At 39.3% G+C, this 20,985-nt stretch overlaps 1 pseudogene; it reads left to right on the forward strand.

Annotated features, from left to right (window-relative positions):
- The first annotated feature begins 1,475 nt into the window (after positions 1–1,475).
- LOC132285685 (L-type lectin-domain containing receptor kinase S.1-like) lies at positions 1,476–15,704 on the forward strand (annotated as a pseudogene).
- Positions 15,705–20,985: the final 5,281 nt, after the last annotated feature.

A 20,985-nucleotide genomic window follows, 5' to 3' on the forward strand; every position in this document is an offset into this window, starting at 1 on the left:
CATTTTCATGTGAGTTATCAATCATATAAGCCCCACAATAAAATTGTTCTAAGATAATTGACCCGTGACATTGTCACTTCTCACAAGTCACAACACTCTCGTATGAACCGTCGATCATATTAGCCCCACAAAAGAATTATGAATAGTGACAATGGCTAGGGTAGGCAAGAATACGAATGTTGTAGTAATAATAAAGCACAAGACTATGTATCATGAGCCAATTGTGACAGGTTGGCTTTGTTAAATGGCGCAACTTGGACAGGATAAACTTGTTGAGACTTGAGATAGCTCCAGCGTAAATCTAGATATAAAATTTTCAACTAAATTCCGTACATGCCAATCCAACTTTAATCCTAAGTCCATTCGACCTTGTTTTAACAAGTTTGGATTTACTTGTGTTAGAGTTGGATTAAGCTCTGTTTGGGCTCAGTTACTAATAGCACATGTTTAGGTAGAGTTGATTCAGCCCAACAAAAACAAAAAAAAATACAAGAGCAACATTCACACAACGATTACAAATGGGGAGAATCTTGTATAATGGATGAGTACCAAATGGAAAACAAACACTCCTACTAATCTACACAGGAAATTATGCTTATCATCTTTGATATACCATACCTGGGAAGAGAGGAATGCAAGAATTTTCAAGAGCAACATTCACACAGCGATTACAAATTGGGAGAATCTTATGTTGTGGATGAGTACCAAATGGAAAGCAAACACTCCTACTAATCTACATAGGAAATTATGCTTGTCATCTTTGATATACATACCTGGGAAGAGAGGAATGCAAGAATTTTCAAAGGCCACAAATCCTCGCAGAGAGAGTTGTATGTGCAAAAATATGCTCCACAATAGTAGGTATTTTGAAGTCAGGCTGTCTGAGAGATTGCACTTCAACATAATCGATCCTCATAGATTGGAATTTATCTCTTTCATGTTGTAGGTCTCCTCCTCGGCCGCCGGACTGAGGCCTCAAGGCTTAGCCACTTCTGTGATCTCATCGGAATGTATTGATGTTCACCATTAACGGCAGTTAGTGGTAGTTATCTTGCTTTTATGTATGTTTGTCCTTGTTTGGGCCTATATTGCAGCCTAGGGCTCGCTTTTTCTTTCTGGGCTAAGTCCCTCCTTTTTACACTTCTATACTTAATGAAAATCGCTTAAATTTTCAAAAAAAAAAAAAAAAAAAAAAAAAAACTTCAAGAAATTCACCTAAGTATTTTTTTAGGGTAAATTACATTCATATCGTTAGGTCATATCTTAGTTAGATAAAGATTTTAATTTTAATTTTCATTCACATTTTAATTAGTAGTTTAACATTTCACTTACACCTTTGAAATGTTAGAGGACTATACTAACATTTTAAGGTGTTAAATGACTATAGTAACCTTTTTGCTGGGTTGGTTAGAATTCTCCACCTTTTAAAAAAGCCGATTTTGCATATTGGGGGAGATAAAAAACAAACAAAAAGCATCATGTATGTGTTTCAACTTTGGACTTTTCTTCCCAATTCTTTACACGAGAGAGAATTGAAAGAATATGAAATTTTAGCAAATCAAAAACATTATCAGAAACTCAAACTGCGTGTCTACTCTCACACCATTCCCACATTCCATTCTCTCAGATCTAAGCTGCCGGAGATGACCTCTTTCTCATCAAATTCCATCCAAATGTTTCGCCTTCTGCTCCTCCTAACACTCCTCCCTTCCTCTTTTGCCCTCGATTTCCTCTTCAATTCCTTCAATGCCACCGCCAACTTCAACCTCAACCTTACCGACGACGCCCTGCTCGAGTCCTCCACCATCAGACTCACCAACGACTCAACCAGTTCTCAATCGGCCGAGTCTTCCACCGATCTCGAATCTTAATGAAATCCACTTCCAATTCCACCACCACCTCTTCCTTCTACACCTCCTCCGTCTTCTCTATCTTGCCGGAGATCAATTCCAGTCCCGGCTTCGGCCTCGTCTTTGTCCTCTCCAACTCCACCGCACCCCCAGGCGCCCTCGCCAGCCAGTACTTCGGCCTCTTCTCCAACGCCACAGTCCCCACCATCGAACCCCTACTCGTCGTCGAATTCGACATTGGCGGAACCCGAAATTCAACGACCCAGATGACAATCACATCGGAATTGACCTGAACAACATCCAATCGGAGGTCACTGTTAGCGGTAGGTACTATAACTCCACCAATAGTAATGATCTCATTCCTGTAGATATGCGAAATGGGAAGAACATACATGCCTGGATTGAATTCAATGGATCAAAATTTGAAATCAACATCACAATCAATCCGGCTAGGATGGCTCGGCCTTCCCGGCCGTTGCTCACCTACAGAAATCCAATCATTGCAAACTATGTCTCTGTAGATATGTTTGTTGGGTTCTCTGCTTTGAAAACCAATTGGATTGAAGCACAGAGGCTCCTAGTTTGGAGTCTCAGCGACACTGGTCCTGCCAGAGCCATCAACACTATGAATTTGCCAGTTTTTAAGCTTCAGTCATTGTCTTCTTCGCTCTCTCCCGGAGCTACTGCCGGAATTACGATTGCATCTGTTGTATTCATTGTTTGCTTATATGGGTTTTACTAGTTTTGGCAAAAGACTACGAAAGAAGAAGAGGACGAGATTGAAGATTGGGAGTGTTAACGTATAATAATATATTATATTATATAGCTATTGTAATAGTGAATATAGCCGTCGTAGGCAAGCCTATTTATATGTCATCCTTTGTATCATTTTAATTCAATTCATTATATTCTTTCATATTATATCTTTGTCTCTCTCTCTCTTTCTATATTTGTGTCGATGTAATTCAACCACGTTACCAAGGGTCAAGTCAAGATGACTCCACTATAATACTCTCTCTGAGTAAGAAGACAAACGATCACCACTTACACAAAATCCACCTCAGCAAAGAAAGCAATAGTCGACCAGTGGGCGACAAAATCCACCTCAGCAAAGAAAGCAATAGTCGACCAGTGGGCCTCGAGCCCTGGCCCAACTTAACAATCGGTCGATGGGCCTTGAACCTTGATTCGACTTTTTCACAAATCGTCGATCGACAGGCTTTGAGCCTCGATCCGGCAACTAGTGGGCCTCGAACCCTAGCCTGTAATACCCCTAATTTTAAAAATGATAGTTCTGGTATTTAATTAATTATTTAATTACATTTTTATTGGTTTAAATTGCTTAATTGTTTGTTTATTTGAATTAATTGAAATAATTGTCCTTATTTGAATTATTTGAGTTGATTTCTTTAGTTGTTTTTTTATTTTTTATTTGTCTTTAACTGAGTTATTGTAATTGTTTTATTTTATTTTTAAAATAAGTTACTTGGCTTAATTAGGGTTTTAGTCATTAGGGGTCATGTAATAGCCGACTTTTAATTAGCTTAGGATTAGGATTAGGGTTTTCAGTGAGGCCTATAAATATATGTATTAAGGTTCTGCCTAGGGTTTTAGAACCCTATTCACGACTGTGGAGGCAGAGAGAGAACAGAGGAGGATTACAATAGGAATCGCCGTAGAATTTATGAAGACGACGATGCAAGGTTTCAAACTGAGACCTAAAGGCAAGTTCTAGTCCTAACTCTCTTCCTTTGACTTATGTTCTTTACATGTCTAATGCAACTTTAGGACTAAATAAAGATTAGAATCAAACTGGATTGCATGTTTGAATGTTTAAAAACTGGTTGTGTTTACAAGCTATGTATTGGTAGTTTTAAATTCTTTCTTGCGTAACTCCTAAATTAATTCATGTAAACTGATGTATAAAGAGTTGAATTAGTCTATAACACACTGGGAAGCATTAACATTAACCTGGTTCGCATGGTTGATTTATTTAGAGCAGTATGTGTTCTTGAATGGTAAACTGCTCGTTCTAACTTCTTGTTGCATAATTCGCGTCTCGATTGAAGTCGGTGAATGAATAATGTATTAAATTGTTTTTGGATCACACTAGGACATAATTTTAACCAATAGCATCCTTAGCAATTGAGGACGGATAAATTGGACGTCGCCAGAGGTGACACAGGTGAAGGAAAACAAGCAGATTAGGAAAATTGGGCAAAGAGGCGGCTCCATCAAGTGTGGAGGCAGCTCCACATGGTGTGGAGCCTGCTCCACTTAAGGGGGAGGCGGCTCACCTTGTGGGGGAGGCGGCTCCTTCCCCTTCTGTTGTATTTTTGACGTTTTGGTTGATTCCGGGCTTGTTTTCAACGCTACAAATGTATTTAGGAGCTATAGTTGGGAAGTTTAGCTGATGTCTAAGATCAAATTAAATCTTCAGAGGGCTTGTTAATGCATAATAAACCAATTAATATTTATTGCTTGAACAGTATATGATTTTTAAGTAAATTGGTAAACTGTTCTTGGAGAATGAGGATTTAAATTGCATAACCATATGTGTAGCAATTTATCTGTGAATAGAGTTATTGTTTATTCATGTTTCTGTGGTAAATTATAAGCATGTTAGATTACAGAATGATTATATGCTTATAATGGATAAATTGACGTATACATATGTTAAATGTGTTATCAATTCTTTGATAACTGTGTAGTGGTGTAAAGCAAGCATACTCAATTACATATTTTGATTCTGCTTGCTACAGATTAGTTGGTATTTACATTCATTATCTGTATTATCAACTACTGGATGTATGGATGGTATGCACCGGTATGGTACGGTGGCATACTAGGGACGGATTAGTTTCAAAAAACTAAATCCTACTTACGCTGGAATAAGGGAATAGATTATAAAATAAATCATACTTATATTTAAGTCAAAGAAGCTGCACAAACTGAATGACTTATATACTTATGGTACCGCGATATGAGCTTGACTCTTAGGATCGACGGTTAGGGAGCGTATATAAAGTAGGATGCGTAGCTGGCTATGTTGGTTGAGGTATACTCTATTAGGCTTAGGTACTTGTGCCCACTCAGATGCGTTTTGCATGTTGCCTTCTATTCAGGTTGAGACCCCCTATATAGTCCAGTGAGAGTCCTGTAGTGTGATACCCCTCGGATCCGAGACACGGGTTGATCAGGCCCAGGCCCAAACCCGAGGGATATCAAACAATTAATACGTTATAACGAACACAGATTACAAAAGAAATAAGAATTAAGTTTTAAAAGCTAGAAGAATCTAAAATATATAATCCTTTAATAATTAACTACTTAAATCTGATAATCTAAAACTCCATAATTTAAACAACTCGGGAATCCATCTCCAGTGGACCTCTAATAAAATCCCAAACTGAAATGAAAGTAAAGCTGAAGATAAAATCCAAATCTATTATCTGGAAAGAAGTCCTACATCGTTAGTAGAGTGGAAGATCGTCTCTACTTAGCATGAACAAGCTCAAGCCTGGAACTGAAGTACACCTGAAAAATAGAAGTAGGTCAGGCCCACGAACAAGTTCTATCCTACTCCAATCCAAGCAGAGACTCGATACGCATGTACATACTAAATAGTTCAACAATAACTAATAATCCATACATAAATATATCCACACTACTGGACTCTCGCTAGACTATAAAGAGGGTCTCAACCTGAATAGAAGGCATCACACAATACGCACCTGAGTGGGCATGAGTACCTAAACCTAAACAGGAAATACCTCAACCTTCACAGCCAGCTACACATCCAATTGCATATACGCACCCTAACAGTCGACACTGAGACTCAAGCTCATGACACGGTATCATAAAAATATATCTAAATTCCGTTCCTAACCATCCACAAGAAATCCAGTAAGTCATTTGGCGCATTCAACCGTACCGACTTATATATATAAGGAGGATTGTATTTAATAACCCGTGCCCTTATTCCAAAGTAGGTAGGACTTAGCAATTTGAGCTAATCCAAACCTAGTATGACACCGTCCCATACCGGTGCATATAATCTCATCCATCCAATAGTTGACAAAGTATTTACAATAACAATATCAACAAGTCCCAACTAGGTATAGGAAAGTAGTTATCAAACATGCTTTAATTAAACCAGTTGATAAACATACTGACCATATGAATGTCAATCCCGAGAATTCTAAACTAAGCATGATAAAGTAGTTTAATAGACATGCTTTAATTAAATTAACACAGAAACCATAACCTGATTATACCAGACTGTAACTGTATTATAACTCCATTTCCAGTTTCCATATAACCAACAGAGCATAAATAGATATTGTTTAACTCAATTCCATGGCATGCAACAATAACTATAAGTAATTTATCATACTTGTAGTTTTCTTTCCAACAAGTTTATGCACTCAATTTTACAATAAAATCTTAGCACAACATAGATTTAAAACATGTATATTTTTTTTTATACTTGCACAGACATATTCAATTAACAGTGAAATAAACTCTCACAGAAATTTCTAATAACATTAAGAAATTTAATTAACCAAAACCATACCTCTCTGCAGAACACCTAAACTAATTCCATACAATTTTAACGTTAGATACTCTGAGTGCGACTTTATAATATTCTGTTCTTGCCAATTTAACTTTACTCTAAACCATCTATCACAGTATTTAATTTCCATTAAAAACATAGGAAATCAACCCCAATGAAGCCTTATCACTGCAAATGGAGAATAAGCAAAATAGAAAGTAAAACACCAAAGAGAACACCCATGGAGCAGACTCACCACCCTTAAATCTTTATCCCCACACCAGTCTACTATTAAACCATTCATTAAAGTATTGAACTCTCTTAGGAAAAACTTAGAAACTTCATAACCAAGCCTCTGTCTCACTGAAAATCAAAAGAGAAGCCAACAGAATGGAAAAAAAATGAGAAAACAAAGAATGGAGCAGGCTCCAAAAACACTTGGAGCCGCCTCCAAGTGACTTGGAGCAGCCTCCAAGTCCAAAGGAGCCAGCTCCAATCCCAAAAGGAGCCGGCTCTCTCCCTCCTCTTCTTCGTGTTCTCTTTTCTGGCATTGTCTACTCCTCCGGCACTTCACTGTGTAGGTTCCTAGAAACTGTACCTAGATCCCAATATGTTCCAACCCTTGTTTCAGTCCTTATTATATCACTAATATGGATTAAACAGAGAACTAAACAAGAAAGTTTCAACTTGGAACAGTTTAACACATGTATATCAGATTCTGTTTCAATTAAACTTTTAATCAAGAAAACAGATAACGTTTTTTCTATTTTAAACATATAAATCATCCTGAAACTATTTAAGCATGCGAAGAACGCGAAGTCTAAAGGAGAGAGTTAGGACAGAACTTGCCTTACACCGACGTTCGTCTAAATTTTTCGGCGAAACTCTTCTCTATTTGCTCTCTGTTTTCCTGCTGTCTCTAAAATTGCTCTCAGACTTACTATGTCGTAATCATCTTTTTAAAACCCTAGGCAGACATCCTAAGTGAGTATTTATAGGCCACACTAATCCTAGGTTCCCTCAACCCTAATCAGATTTGCTCGGCCCATACAGAAATTTAAGTTAAACAATGACGGCTACTGTGTATACCTAAATTTAATGTTTTAATTGGTTTAATTGGAATTAGTTGTTGGTTGACTTGTTTAAACAATTAATGAAAAGAAAACAATTAAAGCATTAAATAAAATTAAAGTGTTAAATAAAATAATTAATTAATACCGAGACTATCCTTTTGAAACTTAGGGGTATTACATTCTTCCCCCCTAACAAAAGGAATTCCGTCCTCAGAATTCACTCTTACCTTCGTCCAAAATTTCAGGAAACTGCGAGTGAATGACGTCCTCCTGTTCCCAAGTAGACTCAGCCTCATTGTGATGACTCCACTGGACACGGACTAAAGGAATAATCTTATTACGAAGAATTTGATCCCGACGATCTACAATACGACACGGTAGCTCCAGATAAGTTGCATCCGATTGCAACTCAATCTTCCCAACATCGATACGCTGATACCGATCCTCATCTTGCAGAAATTTCTGCAACATGGAAATATGGAACACATTATGGACACGATCCAAATTATCCGGAAGTGCCAACCGATAAGCGACAGCTCCAACTCGATCCGTAATCATAAATGGACCGACAAACCGCGGTGACAACTTCCCTTTCTTCCCAAACCGCATTACACCCTTCATATGTGACACTTTGAGTAGAACCTGATCCCCAACCTGAAACTCCAAAGCACGAGTGCGACGATCAGCATAGCTCTTCTGCCTACTTTGAGCAGTTCGCATGCGATCTCAAATAAGAGCAATCTTCTCAGAAGTATTTTTGATGAACTCAGGACCCAAGAATCTACTCTCACCAATCTCTAACCAACAAACAGGCGATCGACACGGTCGGCTGTATAACACCTCAAATGGTGCCATCCCAATAGTCTTCTGGAAGTTATTATTATAAACAAACTCCACAAGCCGTAGGTAATCCTCCCAGTGGCCCTTGAAATCTAGAACACATGACCGAAGCATATCCTCCATGATCTGATTCACCCGCTCAGTCTGTCCATCAGTTTGAGGATGATAGGCAGTACTAAGGTGCAACTCCGTACCTAAAGCCTGCTGAAAACTCTTCTAGAATCCAGACACAAAGCTCGAATCCCTGTCCGATATAATAGATAATGGAATGCCGTGCAACTTCATAATCTCGGCAATGTAAAGTCTCGCCAACTGCTCCGAAGTGTAGTCAGTACGAATAGGCAAAAAGTGAGCTGATTTCATCAGTCTGTCCACGATAACCCAAATAGAGTTGTGATCCTTGAAAGAGTTTGGCAATCCCTCTACAAAATCCATAGAAATGCTCTCGCATTTTCACTCCGGTATTGGTAGTGGCTGTAGAGCTCCTGGCAGCCTCTGATGATCGATCTTGACCATCTGACAAGTACTACATCGTGAGACAAAAAGAGCAATGTCCCTCTTCATACCGGCCCACCAAAACTGCCGCTTCATATCCTGATACATCTTATCGCCTCTTGGATGAACAGAGAACTCAGAGTGGTGAGTCTCAGTCATCACATCCTTTCTCAAATCATCAGCAAAAGGTACCACTAACCGTCTCTTGTACTCAAACCTCCATCAGCCCCCAACATAGTAGAATGGAACCTCTCCGGAAGCTATTTTTGCAACCTTGCCAATGCACTGCTGATCCGTGAGTTGTGCCTTCAAAACCTTGTAAATGATAGAAGATGTAACTACCATACAAGCCATGAACGCATCCAACAATTCATCCACCATCTTCAACTCATTCCACTCAGTAGTGAATAGAGCAGAAAGACTACCAACAGGTCGGCGACTAAGTGTATCCGCCACCACATTCGCTTTCCCTGGATGGTACTATATAGAAAAATGATAGTCTTTCACAAACTCTAACCACCTACGCTGTCTCATATTCAGCTCCCGCTGAGTGACCAAGTACTGCAGACTCTTGTGATCACTAAATAACCTGAAGGACTCACCAAACAGATAATGCCTCCAAATACGTAAAGCAAAAACCACAGCTGCCAACTCCAAATCATGCGTTGGATAATTAAGCTCATGAGGCTTAAGCTTCCGAGATCTATAAGAAATCGGTCACTCCTCTTGTATCAAAACACATCCAAGAGCCTGCAACGAAGCATCCGTGTAGACAAGATACTCTATCCCGCTCAGTGGAGTAGCCAGAACCGGTGCAGAGGTCAACTTCCTTTTCAGCTCATCAAAAGCTCGCTGACAGTGCTTATCCCACACGAACTACACACCCTTCTTGGTTAGATGAGTGAGTGGTCCTGTTATCTTAGAGAACCCTGGATGAATCGACGATAATATCATGCCAAATCGAGAAAACTCTGAATTTCAGTAGGTGAAGTAGGCTGTCCCCACTCTACCACAACTGAAACCTTGGCTAGATCAACCGCTATCCCCCTTTCTGACACCCCGTGACCCAGAAACTTCACTTCCCGCTGCCAAAATTCACACTTCTCGAACTTGGCATATAACTGGTGCTCACGAAGCGTCTGTAAGACTATACAAAGATGTCTAGCATGGTAGTCCTCAGACCTAGAATAGATCAAGATATCATCAATGAAAACAATGACAAACTGATCCAAATTAGCCCTGAAGACCCTGTTCATTAAGTCCATGAACACTGCTGGTGCGTTAGTTGTCCCAAATGGCATGACACGAAACTCAAAAGAACCATATCTCGTGAGAAACGCGGTCTTAGGAACATCCTGCTCCCTAACTCTTAACTGATGATATCCAGAACGCAGATCAATCTTGGAGAAGTATGTGGCTCTCCGTAACTGATCAAACAAATCATCGATCCTGGGTAGAGGGTACTTGTTATAAATAGTAACCTTGTTTAACTCCCTGTAATCTATACATAGGCGAAGCGAACCATCATTCTTCTTCACAAACAAAAACACTTGGAGCCGCCTCCAAGTGACTTGGAGCCGCCTCCAATTCCAAAGGAGCCGGCTCCAATCCCAAAAGGAGCCGGCTCTCTCCCTCCTCTTCTCCGTGTTCTCTTTTCCGGCATCGTCTACTCCTCCGGCACTTCACTGTGTAGGTTCCTAGAAACTGTACCTAGATCCCAGTATGTTCCAACCCTTGTTTCAGTCCTTATTATATCACTAATATGGATTAAACAGAGAACTAAACAAGAAAGTTTCAACTTGGAACAGTTTAACACATGTATATCAGATTCTGTTTCAATTAAACTTTTAATCAAGAAAATAGATAACTTTTTTTCTATTTTAAACATATAAATCATCCTGAAACTATTTAAGCATGCAAAGAACACGAAGTCTAAGGGAGAGAGTTAGGACAGAACTTGCCTTACACCGACGTTCGTCTAAATTTTCGGGCGAAACTCTTCTCTGTTTGCTCTCTGTTTTCCTGCCGTCTCTAAAACTGCTCTGAGACTTACTATGTCGTAATCTTCTTTTTAAAACCCTAGGCAGACATCCTAAGTGAGTATTTATAGGCCACACTAATCCTAGGTTCCCTCAACCCTAATCAGATTTGCTCAGCGCATACAGAAATTTAAGTTAAACAATGACGGCTATTGTGTATACCTAAAAGAACTATAAAACAATCATGTTTAAAAATCTAATTAACTAATTTACTTTAATTACCCATTAACCAAATAAACTAAATAAAACATTTAACAAATAATTAAATAACACACTTAAGCAAAAAAATGAAATCAAATAAACAAGTCAACCAGCAACTAATTCCAATTAAACCAATTAAAACATTAAATAAAACAATTAATGAAAAGAAAACAGTTAAAGCATTAAATAAAATTAAAGCATTAAATAAAATAATTAATTAATACCGAGACTATCCTTTCGAAACTTGGGGGTATTACATATAGTGTGGATATATATATATATATATATATATATATATATATATATATATATATATATACGGATTATATAGCTATTGTTGAGTTGGTTAGAATGTATATGCGTATTGAGTCTCTGATTGGATTGTAGTAGGATAGAACTTGTTCGTGGACCTGACCCACTTCTATTTTTTTCAGGTATTCTCCAGTTCCAGTCTTAGTCCTGATCGTGCTGAGTAGAGACTATCACTCACTCTTCCGACGACGTAGGACTTCTCTTCATGGCTTAATTGTGGATGTTCTTTTAGTTATTTATATTTCAGTTGGATTTTCGTATTAGGGGTCCAATGGATGGATTCCTGAGTTGTTTAACTGTGGAAGGATTTAGATTTCATTAATCCTTAATAGTTGGGGTTTTTATATTTAGAGATCTTTCAGCTTTTAATATTTATTCTTAATTCATTTTATATTTTGTGTTTGTTTTAAATATTAATTGTTTGATATTTCATCGGGTTTGGGCTTGGGCCTAATTAACCCATGTCTTGGATCCGAAAGGTATCACATGGCCCAACTTAAGAATCGATCGACGGGCTTTGAACCTCGATCCGACCTTTTCACAAACTGTCGATTGACGGGCCTTGAACCTCGATCCGACCTTCTCACAAATTATTGATCGACGGACCCTGAACCTCGATCTAACCCGTTCATAAACTATCGATCGACAGGCTTTGAACCTCGATCCGACCTAGCCATGAACTGTCGATCGATGGGCCTTGAACCTCGATCCGACCTAGCCACAAACTGTCGATCGACGAGCCCTGAACCTCGATTCAACCTAGCCACGAATTTTCGATCAAAGAGCCTTGAACCTCGATCTGACCTAGATACGAATGATCAATCGATGGACTTTGAACCTCGATCTAATGTAACCTTGAAGTTACCAATTGAAGGACTTAAGAGGTCACGAGCGACAGACAACCTTAGGCCAGAGCAATGAAGAGTTATGGTAGGATTTTTCAAGGGACAATGGGATATAGAAAGGATTTTGGAATGGCGGATGGCAAATTAGTAATGTCTTGCTCACTAAGGCAAGACCCAATTTAAGGATAAAAACAAAAGACAGCTGGAATAGTACAATTGTCTTTACAGCTTGCCACTTTTGGATCATTCAACAAGAAAGGTACACTTGGCAGTAGCTCCAGAAATATAGGGATTAGGGCAACATGTCCCAAGAGAAGCATGATCCTGACCCGTCCTCAGACTGGAGGCCCAATAATGTACTACCTGAATGACCTAAGGCTATAAAATGAGGCAGTGACAAAAAGGCAAGGGTTGAAGAGAACTGACGGTAGCTTCTTCTCTACCATTGCTCCAACCTTCTCACTAGACTGATTTTCTCTCCCTTCTTCCACTTTTTTTTACATTCCTTATATTGTTTAGTGGTATATTCCCAAACTTCTTGACTATTCAACAACCGACGAGAAATCGGTATCTATAATTTGATAATCAACATGATATCAGAGCCACCGTCAGAAATGGTGGCATAAACCTCATCTCCGGCGGCGGTCCAAAACTTTAACGTACCGGATCTCCGAATCATATTATTCCATTGCTTTCTGTCGGATCTCTGGATCTATCAAATTCCACTGAAACACTGCCCCACCATATTATATATATATATTACCACTGCCCCGACGATCTGAACCATCGCTGCGCTAACTATCAACTCAGATCCCCGTCGCCCACCTGAGAACCATGTTGTTCGCTGATCATTACTGCCAAACTCATAACCGACCGACTCTATTTGAGCCACCGCAGCCCAACCTGTCACCAACTCATAGCCATCACCGCCGCTGCACCAAACAACGTCCATCATATCCGATAGTATTCGAGCACTGCCGCCGTCCGAGGCCGAAATCACCGGTGCCACCACGGATCTTTGCCGCCATGGAGCTCTGCCAACGTCACCATCGATCTCATCTGCCAAATTGAAGCCGATCTTTGTCACCACTGCCGACCTCTTCACTCGGCTGAGCATTCCATCAGCCGAGCCACATCGCCGAGCTCTATCTTGTCACTGCCGCCTCTGCTGTTCATCGCCGACCTTATAAACCTCATCGCCGCTGATCGACCTCATCGCCCTCTTTATTGCTGTCTCCCTCAGTTCGAAAACTCTCTTATGGTTCAGTGAATCATTTATCACCAACCCACATCGTCGGCTTCCACTTCATCGCCAACCCGATCTCAACAATTCGAGGATTATTTCTCTCTCATCTTTCTTTCTTACTTCTGGTTCTGGACTCTCGCCCTCCTCTCAACCCAAGTATACCCATCTTCAATAGTTTTTATCTCATTTAAATTCTTTCTCTCTAGATTTTCTTTCCAAGTCACCTTTTCTCTTTAAAACTTTCTCTCTCTGTAAAACTCTGTTCGCAATCCCCTTTTCCCCTTTTCTCATTTTTCACTAAACCACTCACCACTCTCTCTCTTCCTTTTTTTTTTTTTCTCTCCCTCAAATTATTATCTTTCCCATTCCTATTTTTTACTTTAATTATGTATCGGAAGGAGATAGGAGAGAGCAAATAAGCGTGTTGAAGTGGTGCGGATCTTTTATCCATCAATCAAAAGTGTTGGCAGGCTCACCTGTCTGCCACAAAACCAAATATATATATAATTCCTTGTTTGGACTATTCTAAACCCAATTTTTCAAAATCGACCCAGTTCAGTATTCCGGCCCAGTTCAATTTTGGACCAAATCAATATTCCGCTCGCCTAGTTTCTCAGTATTGATCTGGCTCTATCATGCGTTTCCAAGCGCCCTATCATCGACATTTCTATCACGCGCTTCCAAGCGCTCTATCATATGCCTTCGTGCACCTCAAGTGGTAATCCCACTCTCATCGTGCTCTTAAGCACTCTCACGCGCTTTCAAGCGCTTTATTGTGCCTTCGTGCACCTCAAGTGGTAATCCCGCTCTCAATGTGCTCCCAAACACCTCAAGTGGTAATCCTACTATCGTCGTGCTCCTAAGCACTCTCAGCATGTCAAAACTTTACAGTTTCTTCACCTTATATGGTAATTCCACTCTATAATTCCACTCAAATATTAGCTTTCAAGAGCTCATGGCTACCACATCTGCCATAAAGTGGTCTTTATGTGCCTGTGCGCATCTCAAGTGGTTAAAACACTCTATCAAGTGGTAATCCCGCGCTGTCATACGCATCCATGCGTCGCGTAAGTGGTAAATTCCCCTCTATGATTCCACTCAAATATTAGCTTTCAAGAGCTTTCTTAAGGCTACCACACTTACCATAAGTAGTTTATTACGTGCTTCTAAGCACCTCAATGTATCGAATTTTCACAACTCCGGTGCCGCCTTCCACTGCAGTTTTTCTCTCCAAACCCAAGTTGGTTTCTGCTCTACCACCTTGAGTTTGAGGGGGGATGTTAACATATAATAATATATTATATTATATAACCATTGTAATAGTGAATATAGCCATTGTAGGCAGCATATTTATATGTCTTCCTTTGTATCATTTTAATTCAATTCAATATATTCTTTCATATTATATCTTTGTCTCTCTCTGTCTTTCTATATCTGATAATCAACAGGGAGCTCGAATACTGGCCGCACAGATATTCATACGAAGAGCTTAGTGAGGCCACCAATGGCTTCTCCAAAGATGAACTTCTCAGGACTGTTGGGTTCGACAAAGTATACAAAGCAACACTACCCAACAACACAATCATCATTGTCAAGTGCGTGAGCCACGATTCGAAGCAGGGTTTGAGAGAATTTATGGTGGAGATTTCGAGTATGGGTTGTCTTCAACATAAAAACTTGGTTCAAATGCGAGGTTGGTGTCGAAAAGGCAACGAATTGATGCTTGTGTATGATTATATGCTGAATAGTAGCCTGAATCGATGGATATTCGACAAACCTAAGAAGCTTTTGGGTTGGGGTGATTGGAGAAAAATCCTCGCTGACGTAGCAGAGGGTTTGAATTATCTCCACCACGGTTGGGACCAAGTGGTGATTCACAAAGACATTAAATCGAGCAACATTTTGTTGGGGTCTGACATGAGAGGTCGATTGGGTGATTTTGTGTAATACCCCTAATTTTGAAATGATAGTCTCAGTATTTATTTTATGTTTTTATTGCATTTTTATATTCATTATTTGCTTATTTGGTATTTGTTGATTATTTGGTATTTGTGTAATTATTTAATTGTTTAATTGATGATTGCTTATATGTTTTTTTTTATTAGGTTAAATGTCATTTGTTGCTTTAATTGAATTATTTATTATTTGATGATGTGTAGTTTAAATTGGTAGTGTAGTTTAAATTGGTAGAATTTAATGATTTATTTTATTTTAAATAAGGATGGGCTTGGATAGTATGGATTACTTAGATGGGAGATTAAATGGGTACAGTTAATACCATGGATGGTTATACATATGTATAAGGGTATATATATGTATATAAGGTTAATTTAATTATAAATTATTAATAATAGACGTTGTGGGTTAGCAGACTTAGGGATATATATTTTAATTATATATATATTTTCCTTCTCTTAGTACAATTTGCCTTAGGTTAAATAATATTGCTTATAAATATATCAGTATATGTCGGCTTAGGGTTAAAACCTTATTCACGTACAAAGAAGTCTGAGAGAAAACAGAGAGGAAAATTAGGGTTTGGCTAAGACTAAGGCTGAATCAAGGAGAGAACGAAGAAATGTTATTCATGGGTGGAACCAAGGGCAATAGAGGAGTTGAGAATAGTAGGAATTGCCAGAAAAGTTTAGGAAGACGACGTTGAGATTTTAATCGAAAATCTCAACGGCAAGTTCTATCTCTAATTCTTTCTTTCAGACTTATGTTCTGTGCATGCCTAGATAAACTCCAGGGTTTTAATCAGACATTTAAAACTGATCATGTATGCATGCATATTAATTCTGAATTTTAATTTTATTATGTGTTGTAAAGTGAAATTGATTTATCTTATGAATCGTTGCCTCTGTTGTATTGTAATTGTTGTTAATGATTCATACTAAGTTTTTATGAGTTCTGGAATAAATTGGGACATAGATGAAACCCTAGAAACCTTAGTAAAGAATTACAGAGAGGTTTAAACATCGCCGGAGGCGAGAAAGATGATGGGAAGCAGGGACAGAGTCGGCTCCCAAAGGGATGGAGCCGGTTCCCTTTATTTTTTCAGCCCGTGGCTCTCTGTGAGTGAGAGAGCCGGCTCTCCATGTGGGAGAGATGGCTCCATAAGAGGGAGAGCCGGCTCCCTCCCTAGGGGAGGCGGCCCTCTCATTGGCAGTACACCTAAGGGTGTATTTTGGTGGTTTTTGGAACTTCTGGGGCTTAAGCGTGATTCTGGATTAGTATGGGGTTTTTAAATGAACATATTAAAATCCCAGGATTTGTTAGACTGTGTTATTGTGCTAATGTTTTAAACAGTATGAAAGTTTAAACAAGTTTGCATGTTAATTGCTTAATTTTATTTTAGCAATTTAAAGGACTGTGACATGATTTTTAAATCTTGTATTGGATGCATAGTATGGTCATATACATATCAGATTTTTATTATGCTTATTTTGGATTATGATTGATGAACTATTTATTTCTGTTATGTCAATTATATGGACTTTGTGGATTGTATGCACCAGTATGGGATGGTGGTATACTAGGAATTGATTAGTTCAAAATATTAGATCCTACCTACTCTGGAATAAGGGAACGGATTAACTGTAAGGTTAAATCCTACTTATATGTCATGTCAAGGCAACGAATAGTTGAGCGGCACTACTTTGGTTTTGGATGGATTTTATATATATAGTTATGGTACCACGGTATGAGCTTGAGTTTTAGGATCGATGGTTAGGGAACGTATATGCATTGGGATGCATAACTGGCTATGATGGTTGAGGTATACCCTGTTAGGTCTAGGTACTCTTGCCCACTTCAGGTGTATTTTGCATGTTGCCTACTAGTCAAGTTGTGGCCGCCTTGTAGTCCAGTGAGAGTCCCTTAGTTTGGATATATATATATATATATATTTATGGCCTAGATTGTTATTATTGAGTTATCTAGGATGTATCTGCATATCGGGTCTCTGTTTGGATTGTAGTTAGAGTAGAACTTGTTTGTGGGCCTGACCCACTATTATTTTTTAGGTATCGAATGATTCCAGTCTTAGAGCTTGTTCGTGCTGAGCAGAAACGGTCATTCATTCTTCCGACTAAATCTCTTGAAGTTGTTGAAGTTATCCTCGGTAATCCATAGAAAGTCACTTATATGGGTTCTTCACCTTCAGCCGAAGAAAATGATGTGTGAATTGATGTCATCTGAATAAATGCAGATACGTTCACTTGGATCCATTCGGATATACCAGGAATCAACCCTTTGGTCTCGTACCATAACCTAAGGGTGGGTCCTTCATTCAGACCATTCAAACAAAAACATAGAAGGTTCACTCCTGAAAGAAATCAAATTATTGTTGACGAAGTAGATAGGTTGCTTCATGTGGGCTTCATCCGAGAAATACATTACCCTCAGTGGCTCTCAAACATAATGGTCGTTTAGAAGAATAATGGAAAGTGAAGAGTTTGCATAGATTTCACCAACCTTAATAAGGCTTGTCCCAAAGATAGTTCAGATGGTGGACGCAACAATAGGCTATGAAAGTCTCACATTCCTCGATGCATATTCCGGATACAACCAGATTCCCATAAATCCCGAAGCTGAAGAAAAAACATCCTTCATCACAGAGAATGGAGCTTATTGTTACAAAGTAATGCCCTTTAGACTTAAAAATGCTGGGGCTACTTACCAACGTCTTGTCAACAAGATCTTTGATGAGATGCTGGGGAAGACAGTCGAAGCTTACATTGACGACATGGATGTCAAGAGTGAGAAGAAGGAAGATCACCCCAGGCACCTCCAAGAAGTCTTCGACACTCTGAGAAAGTATAATATGATGTTGAACCCTTCTAAATGTTCATTTGCAGTCTTTTCAGGACAATTCCTCAGTCATATTGTCAACAAAAGAGGAATAGAAGTAAGCCAAGCTCAGGCCCAGGCTCTAGTATAGAATTAGGAGTTAAAAACTCGTACAGAAGTACACATTTTAATCGGTAGAATAACAGCTCTCAGCCGCTTCATATCTCGATTGTCCGATAAGTGCAAACCTTTCTTTGATGCCATACAGTCGAAGAATAGAGACATATGAGGACCTTAGCAACAAGAAGCTCTTACTAGATTAAAGTGTTACACGACTAAACCCCCAATTTTGTCTGCCCTAAAGCCTGATAAAACCCTCATCATGTATTTAGCAATCTCAGGCATAGCCACAAGTGCCGTATTGATCCAAGAGGAAGGAAGGAATCAGCATCCGGTCTTCTACATAAGTAAGACAATGACAGATATTGAAACAAGATATGCTAAGGCAGAGAAGATCATACTAGCCTTAGTATATGCAAAGAGAAAACTTCGGCACTACTTCAAATCTCATCGCATAGTGGTCCTCACAAACTATCCTATGCGAGCCATCCTCTCCAAGTAGGATCTATCAGGAAGAATTACAAAATGGGCAATCAAGCTTAGTTCTTTTGACATAGCTTATGAGCCCAAGGTGTCACATAAAAGACAAGCCATGGTCGATTTCTTCCTAGAGTATAAAGACAAGCTCGAAGAGATAGAACTTCCAGAACCACATTGGGAGCTCCATGTAGATGGTTCCTTGAACTTGACTAATGCAGGGGCATGGATCATCATCACAACTACAGAAGGAACAAAATTACAACAATCAATCCATTTGGATTTTCTAGCCACCAATAATGAGGCCGAATATGAAGCCTTGCTAACTGGGTTTCAACTGGCAAGCCAACTCCAGGTAAAGTGTTTAAAAGTTTTTAGTGACTCACAACTCATTGTGAATCAAGTAATAGGAAAGTATCAACCAAAAGAAGAAAGAATGAGGGCATACAAGGAGGCTGATGAGGGAGCAATGCGTGGATTCGATCAAATCAAATTTCACCAAGTACCAAGAGAAGAGAATTCTGAAGCAGACAAACTAGCTACAAAGGCCTCATCCTCAGATGATGATTTGCTCTGGATCATGCCATTGACACTATGGAAAAACCTAGCTTGAGTCCTCAGCTGCCGGTAATGGTAATCCCAGAGGTTCCAAAGGAGCCGAGTTGGATGGATCCACTGGAAAGCTATCTCAAAAATGGAATTCTTTCGAATCAAAAGGATGAGGCCAGAAAAGTAAGGTTTATAGCAGCCAAATACTCCATCATTAATAACCGACTATACCGAAAGTCATTCTCAGGCCCGTATTTGAAGTGCTTAACTCCCACGGAGTCCCTCGAGGTATTAAAGCAGGTACATAATGGGGATTGCGGCAACCACTCTGGTGGAAGGTCCCTCACCCATAAAATTTTAACTCAAGGCTATTTCTGGCCGTACTTGGCTAGAAACGCCGAGGAGTATACCAGGAGGTGCTACAAATGTCAACGTTATGACCCAATAAGGCACCAAACGGTTGAAGATTTGCATATAATGGCAAATCCATGGCCATTTACTCAATGGGGAATAGATATGGTGGGTCCTCTACCTAAAACTCTGGAGTAAAAGGAATATGTATTATTGGCCACGGATTATTTCACAAAATGGGTAAAAGCAGAGGCCTATTCAAGTGTGACTCATGAGCAAGTGAATTCTGTGGAACAATATAATCTGCTGATTTGGAGTACTGAAGGTCATCATGATGGACAACAGAAAGAACCTGGATAACAGGAGCACAAGGAAGTTCTTTGCCGAGAATGGAATCAAATAGAAGTTAGCCGCAATAAGCTGTCCACAAAGGAATGGATAGGCTGAGATAACTAATCGGACCATCTTCGACTGTCTAAAGAAGAAAATGGAAAAACTCAGGTCTAAGTGGTACGAAAATCTTCCTAATGTACTCTGGGCTTATCGAACCACTCCGCGAAGGCCAACAGGTGAAAGTCCCTTTGCTATGGCTTATGGTTCCGAGGCTGTCATCCCAACAGAGTCAATTGTCCCAACTCTTCGAACGCACTTACTACTTGAGGGGGACAACGATCAACAGCTCGAACACAGCCTTGACCTTTTGGAAGAAAAGACGGCTGCTACGGCAATAAGGCTTGCTTCATATCAATAATAATTGCAAAATAGTTACAATAAGCGAGTCAGGTTTGTGAGTTTTGTAGTTAGAGATTGGGTGTTGAAGCAAGAGACAGCACACTTGAAGAAGTTACAACCTAATTGGACTGGACCCTACAGAGTTATAGAAGTAGGAGGGAAAGAAGCTTATAGGATAACTAAAGCCGATGGGCGAGTGATTGCACGTTGATAGAATGCAATACACTTCAAAAGGTATTATCATTAGAAAGTTAAATCAAGTTTTCTATTTTTCTTTATACAAATAAAGGCCACTTATGGCCCACCTAATAGAATTATTTGCTTACTATATCTTTTTTGCATCATCTTTTGTAAAAATGCGATGTAGTGATATTTCAAAAGATGGAGAACCTTAGATACACGAATGGATCAATGGTCACGTGCATCCAACGGTCTCCATTACTACATAAAGAATATTCAACCCATGCAAATATATTGTTTATTCTTTGGTGTTTTTATTCGATGTGAGA

This window comes from Cornus florida, unplaced genomic scaffold (assembly GCF_030987335.1).
Source record: "Cornus florida cultivar Cherokee Brave unplaced genomic scaffold, ASM3098733v1 CherokeeBrave_3.0.0_Hap2_Chr11, whole genome shotgun sequence".
Taxonomy (NCBI): domain Eukaryota; kingdom Viridiplantae; phylum Streptophyta; class Magnoliopsida; order Cornales; family Cornaceae; genus Cornus; species Cornus florida.